Source organism: Haliotis rufescens, unplaced genomic scaffold (assembly GCF_023055435.1).
Source record: "Haliotis rufescens isolate VD_foot unplaced genomic scaffold, xgHalRufe1.0.p SCAF_2, whole genome shotgun sequence".
Lineage (NCBI taxonomy): Eukaryota > Metazoa > Mollusca > Gastropoda > Lepetellida > Haliotidae > Haliotis > Haliotis rufescens.
The window spans coordinates 60,695,067-60,719,495 of NW_025963890.1; the positions used below are offsets into that span (position 1 = coordinate 60,695,067).

The window sequence follows — 24,429 nt, forward strand, 5'->3', positions numbered from 1 at the left end:
TATTTATGTGAGATACATTGCTTGATATGTTTTATTTATGTGATGCCCATTGCGTGATGTTTTACTTTTGTGATGTACATTGCCTGATATGTTTTTTTCTGTGATGTACATTGTTTGATATGTTTTTTTATGTGATTTACATTGTTTGATATGTTTTATTTATTCGATGTACATTGCTTGATATGTTTTATTTTTGTGTCAGGTACATTGCTTGATATGTTATATTTATGTGAGGTACATTGCTTGATATGTTATATTTATGTGAGGTACATTGCTTGATATGTTATATTTATGTGATGTACATTGCTTGATATGTTTTATTCATGTGAGGTACATTGCTTGATGTTTTATTTATGTGAGGTGCATTGCTTCATGTGTTTTATTTATGTGATGTACATTGCTTGATATGTTTTATTTATGTGATGTACATTGCTTGATATGTTTTATTTATGTGATGTACACTGCTTGATATGTTATTTTTATGTGAGGTACATTGCTTCATATGTTTTATTTATGTGATGTACATTGCCTGATGTTTTATTTATGTGAGGTCATTGCTTGATATGTTTTATTTATGTGAGGTTCATTGCTTGATATGTTTTATTTATGTGAGGTACATTGCTTGATATGTTTTATTTATGTGATGTGCATAGCTTGATGTTTTATTTATGTGAGGTACATTGCTTGATATGTTATATTTATGTGATGTACATTGTGTGATGTTTTACTTATGTCATGTACACTGCTTGATATGTTTTTTTATGTGATGTACATTGCTTCATATGTTTTATTTATGTGAGCTACATTGCTTCATATGTTTTATTTATGTGAGGTACATTGCTTCATGTGTTTTATTTATGTGAGGTACATTGCTTGATATGTTTTATTTATGTGATGTACATTGCCTGATATGTTTTATTTATGTGATGTACATTGCTTGATATGTTATATTTATGTGATGTACATTGCTTCATATGTTTTATTCATGTGAGGTACATTGCTTGATGTGTTTTATTGATGTGAGGTACATTGCTTGATGTTTTATTTATGTGATGTACATTGCTTGATATGTTTTATTTATGTGAGGTACATTGCTTGATATGTTTTATTTATGTGATGTACATTGCTTCATATGTTTTATTTATATGAGGTACATTTCTTGATGTTATATTTATGTGATGTACATTGCTTGATACAGTATATTTATGTGATGTACATTGCTTGATATGTTGTATTTATGTGATGTACATTGCTTGATATGTTTTATTTATGTGAGGTACATTGCTTGATATGTTTTATTTATGTGAGGTACATTGCTTGATATGTTATATTTATGTGATGTACATTGCTTGATATGTTTTATTAATATGAGGTACATTGCTTGATATGTTTTATTGATTTGAGGTACATTGCGTGATGTGTTTTATTTATGTGATGTACATTGCTTGATATGTTATATTTATGTGAGGTACATTGCTTGATATGTTTTATTTATGTGTTGTACATTGCTTGATGTTTTATTTATGTGATGTACATTGCTTGATATGTTATATTTATGTGAGGTACATTGCTTGATATGTTTTATTTATGTGATGTACATTGCTTGATATGTTTTATTCATGTGAGGTACATTGCTTGATGTGTTTTATTGATGTGAGGTACATTGCTTGATATGTTTTATGTGATGTACATTGCTTGATATGTTATATTCATGTGAGGTACATTGCTTGATGTGTTTTATTCATGTGAGGTACATTGCTTGATATGCTTTATTTATGTGAGGTACATTGCTTGATATGTTTTAGGCTAAAAAAAAATAGTCTTAGTTCTCAGGCACCCCCCGCATCATCATAAAGTTTGCCGCCCATTTTGCTTTTATTTCTATTTTAGAAAAGAATATTTAAAAATCCTCAAATATTCCAAGTCCAACGCTCGTCAAATATTATGTAGAGAGGTCCTTTCCCAGGTTGATTGTACACAACTGTTTATTTGGTTACATGCTAGTTTGCACAACCAAAAAAACCCACTGCCCGCCCGCACTATATTTCCAAAATCATTGCCTAAGAACCAATTCTTATATTTTTTTAAGCCCTATTAAAAGCAATTTAAATAAAGACAAAGAGTCTGTACATCATCCAACATATTTCAGTCTCATATAGCAGTTGGTATAAATGATTTTTTGTACATTTCTGTGCGACAAAGTGGAATTCAGAGTATGATGGAGGACCTTGTAGTATATGTGGAACTGGCAGAAACATTTAATGGAATGAGATCTGAAAGATAATCTGTAACTCTTTTATAAAATACTTTATGCATATTTCATGAGTTGCTGAGAACATGTAGAAATGAATAGCCTGTTTTATTATCTATTTTAGAAATGAGACCCTCCTCTGACAGATCCACAAATAGTTCTTAAAAATCTTAATAAAGTTTTTCTAATATCATTTATTGATTCTTGATTCTTTTTTCAATTATTCCAGATGTAATCAGCCTAAACAAATGTTGGTAAATTGAATCAATCATATAAAGTTTGAAGGATATCCCTTTGAATCCTTTGAAGTCGATTTTTCAAGCTTCTTAAACAGTTGATCATTGGATGAACATTGGAGGCCACTGACCATCGTGTTGTGGAGTTTGTCCAAGATGTTTGTGAGAATTAGCATATTCAATCTTGATATCGTTCATAAACCGATCTGGCATTGTATTTGTTGTTCTCTTCCAAGAAAATAAAATTGATTCAGTCTTATTAGGATTAAAATAAATTTTCAAAGATTTGCCCATTTTGCTATCAATTCTAAATCTGTATTTAAACATATTGCTGATGAATCAGGGTCGTCACAAATCACATACCATATTCGACGTAATAAGCTCCCCACGGCGATATTTGCTAATATATTGGCTAGTGAACAATCCCAATTAGCACCCTTTCCGATTGATCAATGTACACAAGACTTATTTGTGTATAATACTTGTGTTATATGCATCCTTAATTATGGGAACTTAGATTCTGGAAAAATATATTTGTCGTATATAAACATTTCAGGCTGTCAGCATAAACCACAAAATTTACGATCTTTCAACCCTGTTGTTGTTCACTAAAATAATATTCTAATAAGAGCCCCCTATTTCTAATTTTGAGAGCGCCCTGGGTGCTTATTATGTCGAATACGGTAATGATAAAACATCAGTAAATAATTAATACTGCTCTGAATATTGTCTACTATATCATTAATGAATACATAAGAGGCGACTTACAGGATCGGGTGGTCAGGCTCGGTGACTTGGTTGATGCATGTCATCGATCCCAATTCCGTGGATCGATGCTCATGATGTCAATCACTGGATTGTCTGGTCCAGACTCGATTATTTACAGACCGCCGTCATATAGCTGGAATATTGCCGAGTGCAGCGTTAAACAACAAGCAAATAACAAACACTAATGAATACCAAAAATATCATTTCCTCTATGTACATTAAAAGATTCTTTGTTCTTTTTCCCTGCTTAAGTAAATACTTCATAATAAGCCACCTTGAGCTGCTTCCATGATCTGTGTTAATCACATTATCCAATCATTCTATATATGCTAATCTGCATTTCCTAAACTCTGTTATAACTGAATGATGATATTTTCTAGGACTGGGACGGGTTACTCGGGTACCCGGGTCGGGTGGATACTGAGTAAGACCCGGGTACCCACAGGACTACCCCGACCCGTGGTCTAGAGCTCTATGGTTACACTACACATCACTAATATTTGCATTTCTTTCTGACTATGCACCCATTCCTTCTGATTTTTCATATGGTTGAATAAAGATATAACTTAATTCAGCTTCAGTGTTTAATAGGGCCAGGGCTATGCTAGAAATGTTTCCAAATGGACATTTTGAAACATCTCCTGAGACCTGCAATGGTGCCCGGGTAGGGTCAGGTAATAGGGGGGTGGGTACCCTGGTAGTAAATTTGGACTTGTCCCAGCCCTAATATTTTCCCAATCTTTCTAAATCTGCAGGTGATTTCAACATTTGGCTTGTTCAGGAATCCTATTTCTCCAATGTTTGAGTTTTCTGATATTCCCAGTCATCCTAGGAGCATCACTGAGGCGGATTGGGACTATCTTATTTGGAATATTTGTTTCACAGAATTGAGTAATGGTATCTACTAACTTAATGGCAGTTGTGTTAATATATCTATCATTCATAATAGAATTTCAATTAACCTTTAAGTTATTCTGCTGTAATAACGGAATATCAATATTATCATAATCATAAATAGTTCACGAGTAGGCTTTCTTAATCTGCTTTGTGGACTGAGAAAGATGTTAACTGAGTGAGTGAGTGAGTATGGTTTTACGCTGCTTTTAGCAATATTCAAGCAATATCATGGCGAGGGACACCAGAAATGGGCTTCACACATTGTACCCATGTTGGGAATCGAACCCGGGTCTTCGGCGTGTTGAGCGAACGCTTTAACCACGAGGCTACCCGACCACCCCAGATGTTAACTGAACAGTGATCACTAAAAAAAGGCGGAAAAAACATCCAAGGAACAGCCACGGTCAAGGCAGGACACACCGATGACGTCTATTACTGTACTCGAATAACGTGTACCACGTGTAGCTTCGCTTATAACTTGTTCCATACAACAGACTAATGGCTTTATATGTTCAATATTAGGATCGGTTCTGTTTAGCAAATTTACATAAAAATATCCCAATACAATAATGTTTAGATTTCAAATTCAGTGCTCATGGACCAAGGACATCTTCAGCCTGCAAAACTGGTTGGTTTGTTTGTTGTTTAACACCGCACTCAGCAATATTCCAGCTATATGATGGCGGTTTGTAAATAATCGAGTCTGGACCAGACAATCCAGTGATTGACATCATGAGCATCGATCCATGCAATTGGGATACGATGACATGCATCAACCAAGTCGGTGAGCCTGACCACCCGATCCCGTTAGTCGCCTTTTACGACAAGCATGGGTTGCTGAAGACCTATTCTACCCCGGATCTTCACGGGTTTACTTTTGTAAGTAAGGTCTTTTATATATTATTTGTCAGCTTAGAGTACAAAAAACACATGAAATGTTTTGGTGGCAATGATTTCATTTCACAAATTAGCTCCCTTGAACAGGCAAGAAAATTTATAGTTCTAAATAGTAGTGAATCCTGGACCCTTTGTCTTAGATGACGATGATCAAAGGTTTTGACAATTTAATCTTATCTCCCATATAATTGTTTCAATATTTTCACCATGTTAACGCCATGATCATATCTGAGGTCTATTATTAGTCAAGACATTGGAGAAGCAGAACAGATGGTCAGAAAGATGACACTGACAGACATTGGACAAAGCACCATGACATAAACTCACATATACCTTTGGCGCTGGTGAATTAATTAGTGAGGGACGCCAAAGGGATAATACTCTTAGATGTTTACCATTTTGGTAAAACCAGTGAACATGGGTTTGGTGCTGACAAAGCTAGAAACATAATTATGGTAAACAAGAACACAAACCAACAAGACCCTTGAAGACCTGGGGTAGAATAGGTATTCAGCAACCCATGCTTGCCATAAAAGGCGACTTTCCTGGTCGTAAGAGGTGAGTAAAGGGATAGGGTTGATTAATGCATGTCATTGTTATCCCAATTGAGTAGATCGATGCTCATGACGTCAATCACAGGATTATCTGGTCCAGACTCAATTATTTACAGACTGCTGTCATATGGCTGGAATATTGCTGAGTGCAGATTTAAACAACAAACAAATCAAAATACATGTAAAAGTTTACAGTTTACATCAAAGGGGTGCAACTCAGCACAGGAAACTGTGGCATCTTGGATGACTGGGACATCCGTGTCTCCACTAAAGTACCAGAGCTCCAAATATGCTGTGTATTTGCATAAAATATGCAAAATAAATTACCATAAACAAATAAATCTTGGGTTACTTGAGTACAAATGTACATAAAAAAATTTAGGGGACGCTTCAACCCCTCGACAGGGTCGCACATGGGAAGGCTAGTCACGGTGACTGAATTAATTAGTGTCAAGTGCTTCACTGAGTACCAAGAACCCCACCCATCTCACATACGAGAGACAGTAGGCTGTCGTGAGTACGTTACGTTTGACTGAATATATTAACTCGACTCAGTGATTAATGAACAAAAGCTACATCTTATTACAACGGACACATGTTCGTCGCGGTTGTGAGCTTATGCAATATCTCACTTTCTTGAGGCAGCACATGAACAGAAACTGAAAAATCAACATTTTAAGCAGAATTATTTCAAAAATGTCTGTGCATTGGTACATAAATACCCAAAAGCCTGGATCTAAGGGAGTACAAAAATTGAATACCCTCAAAAACTATCAAATACCCACATGAGCAAATATTCAACAGCTCAAAAAAACATTCTGTAGCCCTGAGGTTACAGTGATGTGGAACATAGCATGTACATGGTGTAGCACATCATATCGTCTAGACATAAATCATGGCATATCGGTGATACACGTTATCAGCCTTGCACTGTATTTACATGGGAAAGAGATGACAGACAATATCATAAGTACCCCCCTTGGTCCCGTAGTTTCACACCTTGGTCCTAACCACATAAAAAAATGATAATGGTATGCCGTAAATCTGGATATCAAATTTGTGCAACTATCCTTACACATAACCCAATTTCTTACCTCCATGTTTCCTGGTTTCACAAATAATAAACACAGTATTCCCTTGTGTATAGCGTGGACTCAAGCATAGTACACACCCATCAAGGAAAAAATGATATTTCAAGTATTAAAGGCAGTAAAACAATGTTGTCTTGCTTCATGTTGAGTCATGGCAGGAAATGTCAACAGAGAACTTGGCTTTAACATCAGTCTTATGTACATTGTGTGAATAAAGGCAACTGTCTATTGCAGATCTAAATAAATATATAATGTTGATGTTAAAAATATCGTAAATACATCTGAACTGAAATAATTTGTTGCCGACTACTTACTCAGTGATAGAAACTAACAGTTTTAAAAAAGCCCACAGGTACTAATAATGATAACACATAGCTAAACTCTTAAAAAGGGCAAATTTCTACAAGTCCTTAGGATACCTTAGCTATTGGACAGTTTGGCAAGGACAACAGGACTAGTGCCAATCTCTAACACTGCCTACTATAAGCATGACTGGGTAGATGATAGATCATGTTGATGATTAGTTTGGCCGACTTGTGGACAACGGTGGAAATAAAATATAATTTCCTACCCTGCTATTCCATTCCTTGAAAATGCTAGATGCCATGTTGCCAAATATGTCCTTAATATCATTTGGAACAACCAAATATTAGACAAGACTTCATGAATCAACCTGGTTTGATAATCCATCAAACATTCACAGATCCTGACTAACTTCTAAAATATTTGATTTGAGGGAATTTTCAAAGCCACAGCATCTTTACAAACACACAACAGATCGCAGTCTTTCTGTTATGTCTGCATGGAAACATACTTCACCAACCCACAATAGATATCCTGATTACCTCAATACCAACCACAAATGTAACAGCCTTTGTATTATTGCTGTTCCAGCTGGCTTTTAAAACCTCCAGTCCCGGTGGACTGGCAACTCGAAAAATTACCAGTCCCCTCAATTTTTTGTCAGTCCTAACTCTGAACAAATAAGAAAATGTATGTAAACTACCTGCTTGTAATTCTTTAAACATCATATTCAGTATTTTACTTTGGTTCAAGACTAAGTCTCTAAAAATAGATATTTAACCTCTAAGCAAAGCTAAATGCATCTTCCCGAGGCAAGAGAGTTAACTGACTATAAAAGTCCAATTTCCACCCTTGCCGAACTAGGCTGGTATTATGGAGTTACATTTTGGCTGGACTAACAAGTCTATGCATAGTCCAATCAAAATCATGCACCGAAATTGAAATCCGGTTCGTAAACTGTCGTGCAGATTTCGGTCGATTGCAGGATTTGCAAAGCATGTGCACCACCAACTCGTTGTCAGCAGATATTTTCAAAATCTTCTCATGTTTTTAATCAAGGTGCTCACGTGATTTGATGCATTTCGCGATGTAAGACCCGTTTTATCACAATATAGATATTGATTATCAATCAGATCGTCCTGACCGGGTGCAACCATTTTGTGTGAAGCAAACGCAAGTGATACGAGAGGTGGAATCTGATTGGTCCTTAGGAGAGGCTTAGAACGGACATAATTGGTAATAGCCACTGGTGGCGCTACGATCGAGCCCAGTAATTCCAGCCTAGTTCGGCAAGTGTGGAAACTGGACTTTTAAAGTCAGTTAACTCTCTTGCCTCGGGAAGATGAGCTAAATGTTACTTCCTTGCACTAAACATAGACAATGGGAAACCCTGATGATAAAAGACAAGCTGACTGATATAAGGTACCTTATGTGCCTGTCCACAGGGACTGACAACCACACGAATTACTGGTCCAATCCAAAGTTTACCGGTAAAAAACTGGTAATTACCAGTAAACAGGAACACTGATCATCATGATTATTTGTCAAGAATAATTGTGACTTCACCAGTGATAAACTTCTAACGTGCTCCAACAAGGAAACTTAATCAATTTAATAAAATCAACAAGAAAATCTACTGTGGGTCAAAGATGTCTATCAGTAGTACACACCAATCTATTTGATTAGATTATATGACCAAAATATATTACATCCTCAAATGTGTGAAATTCTTTTCAGTTGATGTCAGAACAAGACAATGTCACACAGGGCCTCGCTCACATATCATTAATCATATCCTGAAATTACACAATGTATCACCATGGTTACAGAAGGAAATTAGAAGTGAACCTTTCTTCACTGACACCAACTCCAACCTCAAACCACTGTTCCTACTACCAAATCATGAGATCATCGTGTGAGTGAGTATTTCAGTCATATGAGGGTTGACTATCTTGCTCTGTTTGAAGCTGATCCAGAAAGGTTCTTGCAGCTATTTGTGACTATGGAAGAAACCTGGGTTCACATTTCCAGTCCACACAACAATCGGGATAATGGACAAGCTTGAGGAATGTGCAGTGATCATGTACTTGCAAAGGTCACAGACTCCTGCATACTTTGCTCGTTTGTCACAGCGGAACAATTTCCTCAACTGACCCAAGTGTTTGTTGACATCAAGTAATGTCCACAACAACAGATTTCACTAAAACGCAATTCCTTCCATGTGAGGTTTAGAATTTATCAATCAACTCTGGTGTCACATTATGTCAAATTGATGTGGGAGTAAAGACCCAAACATAATCAGGGTGAGTCTTGGATTCGGAGGTCATCGCTAGGGCTGCAACGAATACACGCTGAGGCGAATATGATTTGTATCATGAATATAGGGTAATGAATACGAATATTAATTCACGAATACAATAACAAGTCAGCAGTTGATGTATTAGTTGTTATATTCAGTGAAACATTAACAACATAAATTATTTGACATGGTTTGTTAATTATCTATATTATACATTTATATACTGCACTTGTCTAAGTACCAGTATCTGCTCAAATGCTACAATGACCAGTGACCACATTCCTGTCAAATTAAATATAATAAGAGTGTTGTCTTTGAAGAAATCTATGCATATCATATCTTCTTATGGATGTTTTTAGGTACAGGGTATGTAAATGCACATGATTGCATATTCATAAATATTTGATCCTAGTGGCTACGAATAAGGAACATCATAAAGGCCCTAGTCATCATACATTTTTACTTGATCAAACTGCTGCCTATCAAGCCCTAGACTGTGTAACATAAGTAACCTCTGTGAAACTGACACACTGTCTGTGTATAATTATACATGGCGAAATTTAAATAGATCATGAAATTTGAAAAAACAAATTAGGTATTGAATTACTTAATAACTTATCCAAGCCAAGTCCTTCATAAGTAATCCAGATGTTCAAACTGTTTGGGTTCTCAGAATCAGAGACCTAATCTATCCAAACTTAGCCACTTCAAATACTACAACAATGTTCGACTTCCTGACAGCAAGCCCTGTGTAAGGGATACAGGAGAGACTGGTGTGGGACAATGTAGACAGACTAACATAGGCTCTCCCCTGTCAGTGAACCCCCAGGTGGGACTGTACTGACATCTCTAGCAGCAGACAAGCAGCTCACATCTTTATCAACATTGTGCAGAGTTTTTTAATATCTTGAAATTTAACCCATAATACCATGATTACGACAATTGATACATTGTGGAAATACCATTACCCACACAGTCTGTAAAGACTTTCGAAAATGTAAATGGAGATTACAGATTTCCTTGGACAAATATACTGCTCAAAAGAAGAAATAAACACTTGATTTTTTCATATAGTCGTCAGAGGCAACTTACGGGATCGGGTGGTCAGGCTCGCTGACTTGGTTGATGCATGTCATCGTATCCCAATTGCATGGATCGATACTCACGATGTCAATCACTGGATTGTCTGGTCCAGACACAATTATTTGAAGACCGCTGTGATACAGCTGGAATATTGCTGAGTGCAGCGTTAAACAACACACAAACAAAATCATATTACATGAGTTATTCTGTCATTAACTGTAGTAATATGAAGGAATAAGGTGTACTTTAATTGTTTTTGAATATATTCACATTTTCCAAAGATTCTCCCTCTGCCTTCACTGCCTACAGTCGTAAGTCACATAAACTGGCGACAACCAGGAAAGTCAACGACAACCAGGAAAGTCAACGCTCTCTCAACTTGACCACGGAGGCAGTCGTAAACAATAGCGTCTGGACCAGGGAGCCTGGAGACTGAAACATGACGAGTGAACCATACTATCAGGGCATCTTGACACACAGTGAAGTCCAAGAGCCATATCCACTTCATCTTCTATGAGTGCTCACTACAAGCAAGGCATATGGGGTAGGGCTGGGACGATACACCAACTGTGAGATCCGATACATATCACGATACCTTACTCATGATCCGATACGCATCACGATACTTGCTTGTGCTCTTATCTGTGGTGCGTAAGCCATCTTCTTCATAGAGAGAAAGGCCAAATACCTGACACACTAACGATTTACATTTCACAGTGTCAAGTATGGTGCAATGGATGAAAATATTTACGTTTTCATTACTCATTTTCACTTGTAATTAGTGTTTGGTTAAGTTATTAAAGAATACATTTAAGGTAACAATCGATATTTTTTACTTCGTGTGTAACTGTGATCGATACTTGTATCGAGAAGTAAAAAATCATGATCCACCGATTCATTGGTGTATTGTCCCACTACTAACATGGCGGGGTGGGGACCTATTCCCCTCTCTCTTTACTCCAGTCCCAAGACGCTATCTGATGAACGCCCACCTAAAAATCTTACACTTTGCACCCTTTAAACTTTCCGTGCTTTTAAAACAGATTTGGTTGGTTGGTTTGTTGTTTAACGCCGCACTCAGCAATATTCCAGCTATATGACGTCGGTCTGTAAATAATCGAGTCTGGACCAGACAATCCAGTGATTAATATCATGAGCATCAATCCACGCAATTGGGATCGATGACATGCATCAACCAAGTCAGCGAACCTGACCAGCCAATCACGTTAGTCGCCCCTTACAACAAGCATGGGCTGCTGAAGACCTATTCTACCCGGATCTTCACGGATCTTTTGCAACAGAAGAAAGAACAGAGTGTTATTGTCATTATACTCTCTGACTCAAAACAGTTGGTTTTCAGGTCAATAAGGTGACAAATGACAAGAAGGCTGTGTAATCAAAGCAGGATAACTTACATAAAAATCTATGCAGGAAGTATGTCTCATGTGTCATGTGGTAACAACAACAAATATAAAGAAACTTGTGATTATGTTATTATTAGTTTGTTTTGTTTGTTTGTTTGTTTGCAAGCCTGACCACCCGATCCCATTAGTCGCCTCTTATGACAAGCATAGTCGCCTTTTGCAGCAATCATGGCTTGCTGAAAGCCTATTCTAACCCGGGTCTTCACGGGTCAATTCTAGATTAGAATTAGTCCCAGCAACCTATGCTGGACATAAGAGGAGACTAAATGGATCGTATTGTTGGACTCGATGACTTGGTTGAAAGCATGTCATCGTACCCCCAACAACATCACAATATCTATTTATCACAGGATTGTCTGGTCGAGACTTGGTTATTTACAGACCACTCTCATATCGCTTGAAAACTGCTGAGTACGGCAATAAACAACAAACGAACAATATGTCCTGCATAATGTGGCATGCTGTTCACAAACGACTGATGAAAGCTCAGTAAACAAGACATACTGAGCCTCAGCTTGTCAAAAGGAATAACATAATTGCACATAATTGTGCAGTGGCAGACATTGTGCTCCTCACTTGACGGGCAGGTGCACTTCCTGTTGCAGATACAGAAAATACTTTGATTTTGGAGATAAGGTTGCCACATTGTCAGCAGAAACATATGTTTGTAGTCATCTACTGCCTATTGTTCTGAAGTCTTACTTACGTGAAAGAAGGGGATACAATCGTAACACATGGAAAACATGCGACACCTTAATACTTATAAGTGGCACTTGTGGCAAAACACCTGTACATGACTAGACGCCATATGTCATCATGTTATGTGAAATGACATTTCAGGCCTACTCCGTGCCCCTCCAACAAACCTTACTCAAAATCATGAAACAAACAAGAGAATCTACTTCTGGATAAAAGATATGCATCAGATGTGCTCAACACACCAATCTATCTGGATCACATATCTTCACGGCTTGATTCCAGATTAGAGTGAGTGAGTTGGGTTTAACATTGTTTAACGCCGCTTTTAACATTATTCCAGTTACATCACAGTGTGTCAGCTTAATGTGGGAGGAAAGCCTGAAGTGATGCAGGTCTCAGACATTTACAACTTCGGTGAAACCCACGAGCACGGGTATGGTGCTGACAAACCTAGAAACATAATCGTGCGAAATGGGATTCGAACCCACAATCATAGGTTTCTGGCATGCCCAAGGGACGCAACTCTGCACAGCGAATCACGGCACCTTAGACGAAAGGGCTGCCCGTGCCCCCTTCCAGATTAGAAATGGTCCCAGCAAACCAATCTTAGTCGTAAGATACGACTTAATGGATTGCGTGTTCAGGCTCAGTGACTTGGTTGAAAGTGTGTCATCGACCCAAATGGTGTGGATAATATCAATCACTGACTCATCTAATCCAGACCATTTACTTACAGGCTACTATCATATAGCTGGATATTGCTATGTGTGGCATGTTATGTGAAATGACGTTTCAAGGCTACACAGGGAAACCTTATTCAATAGCAGGAAATAAACAAGAGAATCTACTTCTGGATAAAAGATATGCATCAGATGTGCTCATCACACCAATCTATTTGATAAAATCATATGGAGGATAAACATTATGTTACGTTTTCACTGGCGTATACATTTAGTTTTCAATAACCAACCCAAATCAATGGCGGGTGAAAAACCATGCGGTTTATTACATAACGATCTCACACTCAAGAGAGCAAACAAGGGAGGTAATTCTAATGCACGTATTGGCACTGATTAAGTAGAGAGTCTGTGGATCGATACTGGTCATGGTATTATATCTTTTATACATACACATCACATTACATCCTCAAATGATCTAAATTCTTTTCAATTGATGTCAGAACAAAACAAAGTCACACAGGGCTCGATCACATATCAGTCATCATTTCCTGAAATCACCATGGTTACAGAGCAAGGAAACGAGGAGTGAACCTTTGCAAGTGAATGAGTGAGTGAGTTTTGTTTTACGCCGCTTTTAGCAATCTTCCAGCAAATATCACAGCAGGGGACACCAGAAATGGACTTCACACATTCTACCCATGTGGGTAATCGAACCCGGGTCTTTGGCATGACGAGCGAACACTTTAACCACTAGGCTACCCAACCGCCACTCAGGTGAATGATGAAGGCCAAGAAGTAGCCCTGAAACATCAGTACAAGAAATAAACAAGTTGCTATCCAGAAAAAAGTGTCATGTATTCATGTTCTTTGACTTCCAAATGCCTATCAAAGACCTGTAAATGAGCTTTCTGTATTTGCTAACAATGTTCAGTGACATTTTGATGGGTATCACTCTCACAGGAACAATGTGTGTGTTTTTTGCTGCTTTTATCAACATTCCAGTTATATCCAGCTAGGGCTTTGCAATTTGTTCTCATGTGGGGAGTTGAACTCAAGTCTTTGGTGCACAAATCAACACTTTAACCAGAAGGCTACTCTGCCCTAGCAGTGAGAACTGAACAATGCACCTGAAGCTTGGAGGTCTTAAACAGTTGTTGATAGTCATGGCATGTCTGGAAGCCTTTCAGCTACACTTGATGACAGCCTCCATCCCAAAATACACTGAATCGTCCTTATCTGACAAGGCAGATCTTCAGAGTTGAAAGATTACTCTTACATCGTCTCCATAATTGCTGTGATAGAACTAAGCGAGTGACATGGGGTTTAAGAGTGCTTTTGCAGTATTTCAGTCTAATCATGACAAGTGTAGGATGAAAGACAAACTGATGCATATCTTAAACAATTACCACTCTGGTGCAAAGCCCGAAGTCATACAGGTTAGGGCTGGCACAATCGGAATTATCATGGATGGGAAGAAATATTAACCATTATCGATATGAAAACTGTGGCACCGATAATCAATGATAATGTTACATAAACTATTGTGATGAAACAAAGCTTACATTTACCAAAACAGACTTTTTATTGTCAATAATGTTAATTGCTGAAGAGGGAAACTGTTCTTGTTATAACTCAAATGTGCACAAAGTAATCCCTGAAATGAATATGCCACCACTCACCAGTGCAGTGAAATATATGTTGATTTCTCCAGGATTTTTTTGCGTATTTGCTCACAGATACTTCTCTGATGTTTATCGATAATTCATCGATATTTAGTAAACGATTATTGATCTCTATGAACTGTATCGATAGCCAGCCCTAATGCAGGTCTTAGATGTTTCGGACACTGATTGAACCCAAAAGACAAACATGGTGTTGACAGACCAAGGATTATGCTCAAGACGAATCTAGGATTCAAACCAACAACCAGCAGATCCTGGCATGGCTAGGGGATGCAACTCTGCACAGCAGAGCACTGGATCTTATATTTATCATGTTTATAGGGTACATGGAATGTTTCGGTTTTAGAATCTGACCCTAGAGATACTGCAATTTGATCAGGCAAGTTTTAACCTTTGCTACAGAAACAGCTTTATCTGGTGGTTCAATTATCGCCAGTGTGAAATGTTGTAGATGGAGATATGAATAAAACATGCTCCTGGTGGCTGACAAATGTCGCCTCCTGTTATATAAACACCACTTCATGTAGGTGGTGCCACAGTGTCACAGAGCGTGTGATGAATGTCAGCAGACCTTATCACAAGAGTTGCATAGAAATGCCAGTATAACACCATTTGGACATCCTGCATGATACATTTCCAAAATGGCTTCTTTGGCCACACAGGATAATTATCAGAAATCGCTACAATGTTCCAGTTCATGGGAACCAGCGGTTTTATGATTTATCATGGTCAGTGTTGTGTTATGATAAATAACTGTATAACTTTTTAAATACTGACACATAATGAAAACACATTATCAACTTTAACTCGGACAAGTGAAAGATTTCAGCTTTAAACAGGGTAAATATTTACCTGCATGACAAAGAATGATGACAAACATGATGACAAACATGATGACAAACATGATGACAAAATGACATTGCTGTGTTTGATTACCTAATGCCTAAATAGACAAAACAACTTACCGTATTCGTAATTCGTATTACGTAATAAGCGCCCATGGCGCTCTCGAAATTGGAAATAGGGGGCTCTTATTAGAATATAATTTGGGTGAAAGAGTCGAAAGATCGTAAATTTTATGGTTTCTGCTGACAGCCTGAAATGATACAAAAGAAAAGTCTGTGCGTATTTTACACGACATATATTTTTCCAGAATTTAATTGCCCGTAATAACACGAGTGGATATTATATACGAATAAATGTACACGTATTGTGTACATTGATCAGTCGGAAGGGTGCTAATTGGGATTGTTCACTAGCCAATATATTGGAAAATATTGCCGTGGGCGCTTATTAGAACGGGGCGCTTATTACGTCGAATACGGTAATTTCATAATTGTGGCCATATTGTAAAAATATTACTGAAATCGGAACGTGTTTATAAAGTGTTTCAGTACAGAACTAGGGTGAGTGAGTTAGGTTTAACAAGGCTTTGAACAGTACTTCAGTAATACCATGGCGTGTCAGTTTGACGTGGTTGGAAAATCTGAAGTGATTAAGGTCTCAGGCATTTACCATTTTGCACAAGCACATTTATGTGCTGACAACCTTGAAACATAAAATTGTGAACTGGGCTTTGAACAATCATATATTTCTGGCATGGCTAAGGCGTGGAACTCTGAAACATGAATTGCTGTGCCTTAGACTGGCAACCAGTGCCCCACTATATATATATATACAGAAGTGTAAGCAATCAGGACAGAAAGTAGTCATTTAACGCCCCACTCAGCAAAATTCCTGTTAAATGATGGCGGCCTGTAAATAATCGGGTCCGATGATCTATTGATTGATATTGTGAGCAACAATCCATATGTTGGGGTAAGATGACATGCCATCAACCAAGTTTTGTTTGTTTTTTTGTTTTCTTTGTTGTTTACGCCGCACTGAGCAATATTCCAGCTAGTTGATGGCGATCTGTAAAAATTAAATCTGGACCAGACAATCCAGTGATTGTTATCAAGATCCATGCAACTGGGATACGATGACATGAATCAACCAAGTCAGCGAGCCTGGCTGCCCCATCCCATTTGTCGCCTCTTACGAAAAGCATGGGTTGCTGGAGACTTGTCCTAACCCAGAATACACGCTGGCTCAATCTGCCGATGAGGATAATAAAACAGCAGGGTGAGACTTTCGCCATTCTGCTGGCCCTGTTGGAATTTTACAAGTCAAGGGTTTGTAGGCCATCATTAAGATGCTTTGGAAAGCAACAGGTCTACCACTGACAGACTGTGGTGTAGTTTTAGTAACTATATAACATCAGTATTAATCTGAAAGAAAATAAGTACAGAAATCTAAAATATCATGGCAGGAGACACCAGAAATGGGCTTTTAACATTGTACCAATGTGGGGAATCGAACCCGGATCTTCTGTGTGACGAGCAAACGTTTCAACCACTGGGCTACCCAACCACCCCTCATCTCCTAACATGTACGCTTGAAATAGGCACAAGCAATGCCGGTGGTGGAGGGGTATCATGTGTTCAGTGTACACGGTGAATGTCCAGTCAGTATGACCATGTGTTAGTAACAACATCCTTGAGTGAGTAGTCTAGAAAAATTTAATTAATTTGTCCATACTGCGAAATATGAATCATTTCCCCTGCTTTTAATATGTGTAACAATACTTTTATCAAACAGCACTTATCGCATGAATTTCACTTGGTAATGTTAGTCACATGTCTAAAATATTGTGATATGTTTCAAAATACTGAGGAACACTCACTCAACTGCATTTCAGGGAACAAAAATTGGAATTCTATTGTCAGAAAAATGCAGAATTCTCCCTTTACCTTTGAAATACAATATTTGTTTTAACAGAAATATATAGAAGATGTTACCGAGATGATGTCTACATACAGAGACAAATTTTAGCGTTCACCCATAAGGACAGCAAGTCGCAACAGCAGCGGAACCACAATTTGTCGAATGAAGTCAAAAAATTTCAGCTATGACATCGTTTCTAGTGTGACGTCATTCGGACCTCACGTCACAATAAGATTCAAATACCGTCAACAATGCTGTCTGGATGACCAAAACAATACACTGACCCTAGGGCACATATGATGTTAATGAACCCCGATATGTTTGCCCTCGTAGGAAATAATTCAGAATATGCCCTTGTTTATATCCAGGGATGCAAACTGGTACCAGCCTGAGTGGGCTTGTCTATAGTTAAATGTCTAAAGGTATGTTGAGGGCAAAGTCAAAGAAGTGTCCATACAATGCCTTTGCCCTTTGCCAATGCCTAGCGCTGGAATGGCTTGTTGAAGTTGATAAACATCAACACCATTAACCTGATAGGCTGCCATTAAAATAAGTGGACTCACTATCTAGGCAGTAGGTGGAACATTAAATATAGCAATAGCTGGCATCTTTGTTGCACAAGGCTATACATAGTTTGGCAGTAAAATATAGATGTTACTGTGCTACAATAACAAACAACTGACAATAAACACCTTTAACTATTTGTATTCTTTCAGAAATAGAAGTTGTTTGACGGGACATGTGGGTATTCGTGCAGAAAACATCCATTTTGTAACTTTACATCTGATTATAACCTACTATATACATCAAGTCTCTAACAAACGAACAACACTCCTTTCATGCCTAGCACAGTTTGTTTGTTTGTTGTTTAACACCGCACTCAGCAATATTCCAGCTATATGACGGCGGTCTGTAAATAATCGAGTCTGGACCAGACAATCCAGCGATTGACATCATGAGCATCGATCCACGCAATTGGGATACAATGACATGCATCAAACCAAGTAGCCATCCTGACCACCCGATCCCATTAGTCGCCTCTTATGACCCTAGCGCACTACTAAACATTGGAACATGTGTGACCTTGAGAGGAAAGTGCAAACAATAATCCTTTTACTGCAATATACAATAGCGGTACATGTGCAGCTATTACGAGTCCATTTCCCTTTAACAAGTTATCAATTAGAAATATCAAAGTTCCTGTTGATTTAATAGTGTACATTCAGCTTCCAAAATCTGTATATATTGAAATTGACATAAGATAAAATAATGTGTTTGACAATCTTGATTATTAATTTTTTACCAAAAATGTCTGAACCCAACACAAAATTACAGTCTAAAATAACCAAATACAAAGCTTGGAGCTTCTTTTGAAGTTTTTCTTTTTTACGGTGATTGTATTGTGCACCATGTACAAAATCATTAACTGACAAGACGTGGTATCAGTAACATGTGTGTTGAAATAATCATGCAGATGTACACATGTAGTGGAGTTTCCCCACCTGTGAACATCCAGGTCAGGCTGTGACCTAGTTGATGGTTACGAGTGAAAATCTGTGATAGAATGGGTCTTCAGCAACCCATGCTTGTCGTTAGAGGTGACTAACAGGATCTGGTGGTCAGGCTCAGTGACTTGGTTGATGCATGTCATTGTATCCCAATTTTGTGGATCAACGCACATTATACCAATCACTTGATTGTCTGGTCGAGAGCCGATTATTTTCAGACCGTTGTCAAATAGCCGGTATATAGATGAGCGCGGTGTTAAACAACAAACAAAACAAACTTTCAATGTTGTCAAACTCAAACAAGGACGTATGCTGGAGATTTCATTTCTAAATAAGCTCACACAATAGCCGTGAAAGAGATTCACTGATCGCCTAACACACAACCTCGTATTTTTTTTAAACAACAAAAAACATTAAAACACGCTTGCCTTGATTTACCAATATATTGTTTATCTGGCGTGATGTTTATGTTACTGCCACGCAGGCACCGGTACCTTGTCTGTATACCACCTACAATCATTTATGTATGAATCAAACACTCACAACTTTTGCATGCGGAGGAACTTTAAATTTGAGGGAAACTTTGGCTTTACCATTTTGGAATATTCCTGGGACTGTTTCTGATATCGGATGGCAATGACAAGAATTGCAAAAACGAATGCAGCAGGAGTAAAGGCCGAACACATATTTCCATACGCGTGGCCTTGTCAATAAACTGATAATGTCGACAATATGTTAAAGATTTCAAACATAAACATAAGCTTGGTAAACACTTACCGTCAAACTTCAGCGCACCTGCTTCTAAACAAGTGAGTGTGGAAGGTCATATCCGGGTTGGAAGACGGACCGTCATACTACTTTCCTTTGACTTATTATTTCATGTAAATCTGTTAAGGGCGTCTGCCTGCCATCCAATTTGCATGTCGGAAACTATATAATCAGATGAGGGTTATTTATCTATCTTCGGGGCCTGCCACGAACAAAGTGTTTTTGTACTTAATTTCACATGTAAACATTGAAACCCACTGGTTGAATCATCCCTTTTAGATATTAAACCTAACAGTAGAGACCAACACAACAATGATTCTTACAATAAACGATGCGGCAGGATAAGAAAGCCATAACATAACATAATAAGAAAGATACATTTATCAACACATAAATAAAAAGTATCGCACATGACAAATACAAAAAACGCACAAGGTATGGGCAGAGTTACCTCCCTTATACCGTGGGGACCTCATCGCAGCGCATATAAGAAATATACTTATGTAACCGGAGTGGTTTAGGTGAACGAATCACTAAACGCAGGTTGATTTGTGGATGCCAGTTGTTTAATACATAAATAAACAGAGGCCCTGTGAAAAGAAATACACAGAGTTAAAATATGCACAATACCTACACATACAAATAAATCATTACATCATAACTTGTTAACAAATATTAGAATCTTATATATGATCATATATATGTAGCGGCCATAACATTTCCCGAGTCCCATGATGGGATTCGAACCACGGACCTTCTGATCCGAGGTCGGACGCCTTGTCCACATGACCAAAGAGGTTAACCCCGTCAGCAAGCTGACAAGGTAAGGATGTCATCTGTGGGATGACTCCACGCCCTGCTACATACATTGTTATGATCCATCGTAATTAGCATGATTAGTTTCATCTTACTGTACTCTAAATATTACAGTAGATTTATCATATAATAAATTGACAAACATAGTTTATCAATAATGGGAGAATGATGATAAATGCATTAATACATAACACACAATTTCAGTACACATCACTATAAATACATACAAAATATAAATGTCCTCACCAGGTGCATGGTACTGTGCACTATGATGTCACAGCATCAGACATCATTTGCTTTACCGGGACACACCTGAACATAAATATATATATATATATAACATAATTACAGTGTAACGTATAACATCAATATGTTTACATCCTTAGAATATATATTTTAGGGTTATTGTATATACCTAATCACTCACCTCATCATACAGACATACATTCATACATTCGCGGTTAGGTGCAGAACTTTAATTTACAGGTAAATAGCTCCAGTCTGTCAATAAAAGTTCTCATTATGCTTAATTACACAATAAGTTAAGTAATATCAACATGAAAATGCTAGTTAAGATTATCTATTATAAACATACTTAAAGTATTTAAGAAAATTTAGCCTAACTATATTTATCTGAATACGATGACTGATATGATATATATTTATCACACCTAACAATATAAGTACTATTAAAAGAAGTTTTAAAAAAACATACATATATATAATATTATATATATATGCACCCTTCAACAAACCCTTCAAAGCACTTAATAAGAACACATAAATATACAATTCAAACAAACTAACCTGTGACAATTGACTGAATTATTTTTCCGATGAACCGACAACTTGTCTCCATACATAGTCAAATACAAGTGTAAATTCAAACTGACCAGTCCCATAACGCACCCTGTCACTGAAAGTAAGGGGCTGGGGCTAGACAATAGAGACCAGAGAAACAATAGAGAAGGCAAGCGCAAGGGTGACAGTGCTATTGTATTAGTGAAGCAGGTTAGATTGGAGGGTAGACTAAAACTTAGGTATTAAAATAAGAGGTGATCTTAAAATACACCTGATGATATGTACATAATTACATACTACTACACTTACATTGTTTAACATTCAAATAACAAGTCATCTTTATACTTAAATAGGTAGGGATGTTTCCATTCACCGACGATATGTTTCAGGCCCGTAGTCGTGTGTGTGCGTGTGTGCGTGTGTGCGTGCGTGAGTGCGTTCGTGAGTGCGTGCGTGTTGGGATGTGGGTGGGGACATACATTTTTTAGTTCGTTGTGTTGGGTGTCCAATACCATATCATCAATCACACTGATTCAGAAATTTCACAAAAGACAATTCAAAAGACAAAACTAGAAAGCATATTATTTAATCTAGACATGTATATAAAATAATGTTGATTCAAAGTTCGGTTTCGAAACAAATACTCATTGGTATGTAGATGTTGGAGGGGTTGAGAAAGGTTCTCTTGTAAAAGTCCCAACAACTATAGGCCTGTTTTTCAGTATGAGTGAGTGATTGAGTATGGTTTTACGCCGCTTTTTGCAATATTTCAGCAATATCACGGCGGGGGACACCAGAAATGGGCTTCACGCATAGTACCCATGTCGGGAATCGAATCCGGGTCTTCGGCGTGACGAGCGAACGCTTTAACCACTAGGCTACCCGACCGCCCCTGTTTCAGTATGATGTCAGTATACGTGAGCGGTACCAGAATGGAACCTGATTTGGTGAAAACGGCAGCGGTCTGTGACAATAATAGCAACACAACCTCAGGTAAGTATTTCATATTTCAATAACTTTCCTTTAAAGATAATACGCTGTGGTTGATCAATATAAAGAGTGTACCTCATGTAATCAAAATTCTCCAAAGGAAACCATAATTATCAATACAAAATCGATATTTAGTCGACACACTACCTTTTCAGAACTGACTCAATCTCATTAAAATCAGATCTTCGTTCTCGCTATCACTAAACAAAGCAGCAGCGAGAACTTACATCTGATTTTAATGAGGTGAGGTGAAATGGGGTTAACGTTGCGTCCAAGATTATTGCACTTATATAGCGACGTGCATGCACGTAGGTGTGTGTGGCTGCTTGTACTAGTCCGGACTGATGCCGATTAATAGTGTTAGCCCACTGAGATACCATGCCGCAGTTTAACATGAATTCCCCACTCAGACACAGTATACTGACTCCGAGCCGACCAGTCCTTGTTTTAGCCCCTAATGCCGTGCGCCAGACAGGGTAACAACAAGTACCATCTTTTAACGTATATTGGTATGACGTGGCCGGGACCGAACCCCGAACCTTCCGCTCTCTGGGCCAATGATTTTAATGAGATTGGAATTGACTATCCACACAATACGTGCGACACCGCGTTTAGAGAAATGTGTTTTGTTTGTAAGTATATTTTGTTCTAAATTGATTATATTGTTTGCTTAAGTAGTTTGTTTGTGTTACGAAACGCAGACAGGACGACTGTCAGGTAAGTATAGTAATATTAGCTGATCGAATTTATAATCTAAAGATTTGTAAAAGTAAAAACAAATATTAAAAGAATATTTACGTGCTCCTACATGTCAAATATATGTATGCTGAATTATATATAATTGTTGTTATTTTTCAAAATATTTCCTTCTGTTTATAAATCATATTTATAGTGCAGTTTTGTGAATGAAATTTTGTTACGTTATCGCCAGCACCTTCCGGGGTAAGGGAGTTAACAGACTTTAAAAGTCCAGTTTCCATTTTAATAGTCAGTTAACTCCCATACCCCGAGAAGCTGTATCGCTTCATGCATATACCCGACCCCATGGGAAGGGGGAGCAGATCAAAGCGGCGTCATGTCAGAATGGCCTCAAAAGGTAAAATCAAAACGGTCACAGAAAATGTCAAAACGGCCACAAGGCCATAGTCAAAACCACCCAAAAAGTCATGAGGGACTGAACACAAAGTCAAAGTTTAAAGGCCGTTCTATCCCAATATCCAAGTGTAGTGCCAATAATGGAAATACGTCGACAATCCCGTTGCACAATAACATAGTGCCATCTTACACCCACCAAACAGAACTAACGATTGTGGGGTTGTGGGTGGGGGTTGGGGTGGGGGGTGGGGGGTGGGGGGTGGGGGGTATATGGGTGCGCGTGTGTGTGTGTGTGTGGGGGGGGGGGGGTATGGGTGCGGTGTGTGTGTGGTTGAGGGGCGCTTGGGGAACGGCGTTTATGGGATTGGTCTTAGGACTGTGTCACATTTTGTCGACCCCACCACCAATGTATGCATCATTTTTTCATTTACCCCCTCTCATGTCACACACACCCCTCCCAGTTATAAATTACCAGTCCCTAAAATAAAAATTACAAAAAAACACAGTGTCATTTTTTTTCAATATTCAAGCCTGGATCAGAAAACCCAGTGATTGAATTCATGAGCACCGAACACCATGACATGCAATAAACCGAGCCTGACCACCAGATTCCTTTAGTCGTCTCTTACGACTAGTATAGGTTGCTGGGAACTTATATTCTTTTACCGGGATCCTCGCGTGTATGAGTTATAGGAATAAGTAACATGCTCTCACTCATGAGTTATCTAAAAATAGATAGCAGCCACCTCAGTGCCACCTCTCAACATAAAACACAGTTATATGTTGTGAGGGAAATATCCTTGAAATGTCCCATAAGGCAC

General features: G+C 38.0%; 1 protein-coding gene across 1 annotated transcript in view; it reads right to left on the bottom strand.

Annotated features, from left to right (window-relative positions):
* LOC124142205 (heparan sulfate glucosamine 3-O-sulfotransferase 1-like) overlaps nt 1–19,970 on the bottom strand; it is a 287,594-nt gene extending 267,624 nt beyond the window's left edge. Inside the window, exon 1 of the mRNA XM_046510542.2 lies at nt 19,916–19,970. The gene's annotated coding sequence lies outside the window, so the exon portion shown is untranslated. The remainder of the gene's footprint in view (nt 1–19,915) is intronic.
* Nucleotides 19,971–24,429: the final 4,459 nt, after the last annotated feature.